At 38.2% G+C, this 7,357-nt stretch overlaps 1 pseudogene; it reads right to left on the bottom strand.

The window, feature by feature from the left end:
* LOC144245701 (cytochrome b-c1 complex subunit 7 pseudogene) overlaps positions 1-2,964 on the bottom strand; it is a 6,028-nt pseudogene extending 3,064 nt beyond the window's left edge.
* Positions 2,965-7,357: the final 4,393 nt, after the last annotated feature.

Here is a 7,357-nt window from a genome sequence, read left to right as displayed (position 1 = left end):
TACTTGGAAATAGTACATTTTAAAACTTAAAAGTTTATTCATAACTCATATATTAAATGTCAAAATATAATTTATAAAAACATTCAAAGAAATGATTTTCCATTTAAAATACATGAAGTAACAGAAAACGCAGAGAAAATACAGATTCCAATATCCCCAAGAAAGTGTTTAAAGTATGTCTAAACTTTTAGTATTANGTGAAATAAATTATATTTAGCAGTCAGAAAATCATTTATTAAAAAAAATTAAAGCTCAGTGTTTAAGCGTCCAAATTCGGTTCAAGTCATGATCTCATGGTCCGTGGCTTCAAGCCCCATGTTAGGCTTGTGCAGATAGCTGAGAGCCCGGAGCCTGTTTTGGATTCTGTGTCTCCCTCTCTCTCTGACCCTCCCCTGCTCATGCTGTCTCTCTCTCAGAAATAAATAAAACACTAAAAAAATTTAAAACTTTAAAAAATAAATTTAAAAAATTACAGTTGTTTGAGCATCTGGGACTTTGGCTCATGCTCTCTCTCTAAATAAATAAACATTTAAAAAATAATTACAGATCTGAGGATTATGATCCAACATGGGAACATAGGAAGGTCCTGTTCATAGGGAACACAGTGAATCTAGGGAAAGAGGTCGAAAACTACCTGAAAACTACCTGAGTGACTGTTAGGCACTTGCTTCCTATGGACATCCCATAACTGACATCCCAAATTTTAAGGCTTCCACCTTAAAGAGATAAGTGCCTGAAACATCTGGCTTTGAAAGCCAATGGTAAACACATAACCTCACAAGGTTACATATAAGGAATTAAGACATAGTTAAAGGCTTGGCAGACTCAATGTGACTAAGCCCCAAGGTCCAGGAGATGCAGCTGACTAAAACATCCCATTTTTATGAACAAGGTCTATTTGCTTATTTTAATTCTTGGAGCATGAGGGGCAAAGTTGTAATGTTACACATATCAACAACATAGCTGGTACAGGGCTGCCATGTTCATTACAGATCATGGAGACCAGCAAGTGTCACCTGTACAATCTGCCTCTGCATCACTCTAGATCACCATTATCTCCCAGAAAGGAGCTTGTACCTATATCTACCAACTTGGTTTCTACAGTGGCCACCTAAAGGACATGTCATTATTGGCTGGTTCTGGTGGCCAGAACTTAAGTTCATGAGGCTTAGGGGACTGTAACACATAGAAAATGATTCTTAACAGACTCTTACCCTAGGACACAGCTTACAGGGCAACATGGAGAAAGACCTAGCTCATAATTTTCCTCTGAAACAGATACATGTGCACACTTTAAAAGCTACTATCTGAAGGTCTAGTTTCAGGCAACTAGGTGCTAAGATTCCCTTACATTGAGACACTGAGAGTGTCTACTGTGGGGGCCGCCTATGACAAAGTAGATCCTTGAAAAACCACAAAGGTTTGAGGGAACAACTATGAGCTAGGATAGAACTAAATATGTTCATCTACATAAAACTTCTGTATTTTTATGTGAGAGATGTGGCTGTTTTAACAGATACATAGAAATGCACAGTCCTGGAAATAAACTACAGGAGGAGGAAGGAAGGAAGGAAGGGAGGGAGGGAGGGAGGCAGGCAGGGAGGGAGAAAGAGAGAGAGAGAGAGAGGGAGGAAGAAGGAAGGAAGGAAGGAAGGAAGGAAGGAAGGAAGGAAGGAAGGAAGGAAGGAAGGAAGGAAGGGAGGGAGGGAAACCTCAAAGAAAAACTTTAATGAAATGGACAGTAAGTGACTCATCTGGTAAAACCTTTAAACTCATGGTCATGGTCATAAAGATGCTTACTGAACTTGGCAGAGCACTGTGAACAAACCAAGAATTTCAAACAGATTTTTAAGAAACATAAAAAAGTAACAGGAATCACAGAGCTGAAGAATATAACAGATCAGATAAATAAAATACACGATTTACATAAGACAAAATGAAGTAGAAAAAAGGATCTGTGAACTCCTCAGGCTACTGAAATTCATCCAAGCAGAACAATAAAAAGAAAGGAATGAACAGTAAAAGTAGGTGAAACAATTTATCAAGCTGACAAACATTCACATTATAGAGATCTCAGAAGAAGAGAAAAGGAACAAAAAACTAACAAAGAAGAAACTTTTCTTTTAATAATTTATTTTTTGGGGCACCGGGTGGCTCAACTCTTTAAACATCCGACTTCAGCTCAGGTCATGATCTCAGTTTATGGGTTCAAGCCCTGTGTCAGGTTCAGTGCTGACAGCTCGGAGCCTGATCTCCCTTGCTTGCACTTTGTCTCTGTCTTTCTCAAAGATACATAAACTTTAAAAAAAGTTTTAAAAAGATTTTCTTTTTGAGGTCACGGGTGACATCCAACTCTTGATTTTGGCTCAAGTCATGATCTCCTGGTTTGAGATCTGAGCTGACAGTATGGATGGAGCCTGCTTGGGATTCTTTCCCTCTCTCTCACTGCCCTTACCATACGCATGTTCTCTCTCTCTCTCAAAGTATATTTTTTTAATTACAATAGACATTTATTTAAAGTAATACATTTGCAGCTCAAATAGTTCCAGATTGCACATTTTGGGTTTACCCAATTTCCTAAAAATATTTTCCTAAAAAATATCTCCAACCGCAGATTTCAACAGCATGACTATTTCTTCGCTCTTCTTCTCTTTCTTTTCTTCCCTGAATAACTTCTTTCAGATATGGTTCAAGGTAGAATTTATCCTCCTCATATTTTGTCCCCTGCTCTTTAGGCAAGATCTGGTGCCTCATGGTCAGGTCCAGTGCTCTCTTAATATGAAACATCCTGTCCTTATAAAGGTTCTCAGGAAGTGTTCTTATGGCCTCTATCATATCATCATCCTCATATACTGTATCATCTCGCATTAGCCCCAGTTTATTGAAGGCTGCAGCATTGTAATACCATTTTCAAATACCCTCCAGCCACCGGTTTGATGCTGCAACTGCAAGCCGCCTTGCCATTTTGACCGGAGACTGGAAAATATTTTTTTAAAAAAAGGTATTATGTTTAAGTAATCTCTTCATCCCGGGACTCCAATTTACAATTGTTACAAGAGTTACATGCTCTACCAAATGAGCCAGCCAGGTGCCCCAATTACCAAAAACTGTTATTCCGGAAAAAAAAGAATACAACCATGATAAAATGAGTAATTTGATAATGATAAAGAAACCAAGAACACCTGGGTGGCTCAGTTAGTTAAATGTCTGACATGGGCTCAAGTTCGAATCCCATATCAGGCTCTTCTATGCTGGTTATGCGGAGTCGGCTTGGGATTCTCTCTCCTCCCTCTCTCTGCCCCTTTCCCGCTTTCATACACTTCTCTCTCTCAAAATAAATGAACTTAACAAAATTCCCAGTTTAGCAATCCTAAACTTCCATTTTACTAAAAATAGAATTGCCATAATTCATAAAGCAAAAGGTGACAGAAATATGAAATAGACAAACCCAGTTACCTACAAACACCGCATTACCTTTCTCTCTCACTGACTGAAAGATTCCCACCCCTGCACTAAAAAAAAAAGAAAAGGAAAAAATTACAGAAGACATGAAAACACTATCAACCAACTTGACCTAAATCACATTTACACAACACCCACACAGCAACAGTAATATACATTCCTCTACAGTGCAAGCAAAACACTGACCAAAAAATATCACAAAATAAATCTCAATACATGTGAAAGAATTCAATTCCTATAAAGCCCAGTCTGTAACAACAAAGAAATTAAATTAAAAATTAGTAACAATAAGGAGCATCTGTGTGGCTCAGCCTAAGCAGCAAACTTTACTCAGCTCAGATAATGATCTTGGCCATTGTGGGTCCAAGCCCAGCATCAGGTTCTCTGCTGTTAGAGCAGAGCCCACTTCATATCCTCTGTCGTCCCCCCCACTCCTTCCCAAGCTCATTCTCTCTCTTTCACGCTCTCTCTCAAAAATAAACATTTAAAAATTAAATTAAAATTAGTAACTTTAAATAAAGGTAGCTGGAAACACCCAAATAAGCCTAGTTTTTCAATGACACATTTATAGATAGCCCAGATTAATGAAGAAATCAAACTGAATAAAATGAAACTGAAGCACAATGAGGAATAAGGAAATGAGTTCAAACAAATCATTATAAAAAGTGTAGTGTCTTTCCACAAATGGTGCCAGAACTAAAAATCCACATTAAAAAGGAGACATTTCACATCCACTTAACTCTATGCAAAAATTAACAAAAAATACATCAGAGCCCCATGTAAAAATATAAAACAATAGACATTTGTAAAAAAACACAGGTGATGACGTCTTTTACCTTTATTTAGATACAGCATCCCCAGTAAACCAAGAGAGGCAAAAATCCACAGAAAAAAGATTACAATTTCCTGAAAATTGAGAACTTCTGCTCTTCAAAACACACTACTGAGGAGAATTAAGACATAAACTAGAGAAATTGTTAGATTAAGAAAGCATATCAAAATATATGTATGTGCTTAACTCAAAACTCAGGGGTGCCTGGGTGGCTCAGTCAGTTGACTGTCTGAACTCATGGATAATGAGTTCAAGCTGCACATCAAGCTCTATGTTGACAGCTCAGAGTCTGGAGCCTCTTCAGATTCTGTGTCTCCCTCTCTCTGACCCTCCCTTGCTCGTACTCTCACCCAAAAATAAATAAACATTAAAAAAAATTTTTAAATAAAACTCAATGTCAGTAAGAAAAACATTTTTTAAACAGTAAAAGACTGGCACATCAAAGAACATTCATGGAAGAGCAAATAAAGCACATGCAAAGATGTCTACATTTTTTTCAATCATTAACTACTGATGAACAGAGGCAAAAAGGTTAAACCTGAAAACAAGAACAAAAAGGATAAACTTGAAAACAAGTGACAGTAGAGAAGAGAAAATGGAGGCATGTATTTTGTTTAATTCCATTTATATTGTTTCTAGAAATGCAAAATAAACTTCAGGACATAATTCATGGCTGCATAAAAGATGGGGAGATAAGGTGGCAGCCAAGATAAAAGAGGAGGATAGATTCAGAATGGCCAAGAAGCTGATGGCTATTTCTCATGTGTTGCTTCTGAATGTGGTTTCACAAGTATATACATATCAAAAGGCATATTTCATATAGCTTTCAGTTTTTATATATTAAATGCACATAATCTGTTGGGGGGATAGCAAGTAAATGGGCAAAAAACAGTCACCCTTAATTACAGATCATATTATAACTATAAACAAAGCTGAAGTACTTTAAAAAGTCGAAGAGTTCTTGGAGTGCCTAGCTGGCTCAGTCTGTTGAGCATTTGACTTCGGCTCAGGTTATGATCTCGCAATCTGTGAGTCTGAGCCCAGCTTTGGATCTATGCNCAGTGGTTCATTTGGCTGAACATGTGACTTTGCATTTCGTCTGAGGTCATGATCTCAAGGTCATGGGAGTCCATCAGGCTCCAAGCTAAATGTGGAGACTGCTTGAGGTTCTCTTTCTCCTGCTACCCCTCTTCCCCACTGGAGCTCACAAAGCTGTCTCCTCCCAAAAAAGTCAATGTTGATTTATTTATTTGGCAGGTCTGGGGGGTGGGGAGGGGAGTGTCCCAAGCAGTCTACTCACTGTCAGCACCCTACATGGGGCTCAATCTCACCACTGTGAGATCATGACCTGAGCCAAAACCAAGAGCCTGACACTCAACTGACTGAGCCACCTAGGCACCCCCAAGAGATCTCTTTAAGGAGCACATTGATAGTGCAGTATGTTACGCACCCAACTCTTGATCTCCACTCAGATCATGATCTCCTAGTCTGTAGGGTCTGAGCCCCATATCAGGTCCTGCACTGTCAACAGGAAGACTGTCTGGGATTCAAGCTTTCCTTTTCTCTGCCTCTTCCCCAACCTGTGTGTGTCTCTCTCTCAAAATAAACCAACTTAAAGACAAAATTTTTTAAGAGCTCTCTTTAAAAAAAATCTTTACAAAGAGGCTTTAAAATCTCCTCCTCCCTCTGCATTTGTAAACCACAGCCTGAATTCAAGCTTAAATGTCTTTTTTTTTATGTTTTATTTATTCTGAGAGAGACAGAGAGAGAGACAGCATGAGCATGGGAGGGTCAGAGGGACAGGGAGACAAAGAATCTGAAGCAGGGTGCAGACTCTGAGCTAGCTGTCAGCACAGAGCCCGACACAAGAACTGTGAGATCATGACCTAAGCCAAAGTTGGACGCTCAACCAACTGAGCCATCAGGCACCCCTTAAATGTCTTTTCAAAGATGACAGTTAACTTGTATTAACCCTCCACTGTACATGCTCAAGCTAAATACTTTATATAACTATTCTTCCGAGGCACTGGATAGCTCAATCAGTAGAGCCTCTGGCTTCAGGTCAGGTCATGTTCCTGAAGATTGTGAGTTCAAGCCCCGCATCAGGCTCACTGCTGTCAGCCTGTCAGTGCAGGGTCCATTTCAGATTGTCTATTCCCCTCTCTTTGCCCCTCCCCCCTTACTCTCTCCCCCAAAATAAGTCAAATATTTAAGAATATATATATTCTTCCCTATCATGAATGCAGTGTGCTAAAAAAGAAAAAAAGGATTTTCATTTAGAATAACATTTAAAAGAATAATGAATACCCTCTACAATCAATCAATCAATCAATCAAAAAATCGTAAAAGGATTAGAGGAGAAAGAGGAGGAGGGCTGGGGCAAAGCAAAGGGTAGAAAAATGAAATAAAATAAAATACAAACTTGAAAATTAACAGTAACAAAAAAATTTCATTTCAGGACACTGGAAATAGACCAAAGAGAAACAAGTGAATAGCTTTTATTGTGGAAAAGCTGCTAAAGTTCCAACAGTAGAAAGCCAACTTATCAGGTAACGCAACTACAAAAAAGTGTGATTTCAGAAGACTAGTGAAAACCCTGTACTGTATAACATTGAAGTGCCAAATATAGTGACAATAGGTGGGGAAAATAAATACCATTGTTAGCCTGAGTTTACAGCTCCAATATGTGCTGTGTAACACATCACTTAGAAATTTAAAGACATTCTGGAAATCTGGGGAAAAAAACAAAGGTCAAAATATGTTTTCCACACCAACTGGATGATTAATAAATTACACATGTAAAGGAAACACCCAACACAGCCTTATATAAAAGCCTAAAGAGATTTTAAAACTTCAATTTTTAATGTATTCTGCAAGCCACCACAAAATGAAGCAGGATTAGCCANAGCATTCACATTTTAGATATTTTCTGCTTAAATCCACCCCCCAAAGTTGCTACAGTACAGATCTGAAATTCTCAAAGAAAAATTACTAAGTCCAAAATGAAATACTAAAATGTAACCCATAATAAAAGGAAAAATAAAACTCAACAGAAATGGACTA

The sequence above is a fragment of the Crocuta crocuta genome, unplaced genomic scaffold, assembly GCF_008692635.1.
Source record: "Crocuta crocuta isolate KB4526 unplaced genomic scaffold, BGI_CrCroc_1.0 scaffold2088, whole genome shotgun sequence".
NCBI classification, from domain to species: Eukaryota; Metazoa; Chordata; class Mammalia; order Carnivora; family Hyaenidae; genus Crocuta; species Crocuta crocuta.
Note: the sequence above shows the minus strand (reverse complement) of the source record. Positions and strands in the feature narration are given on the sequence as shown.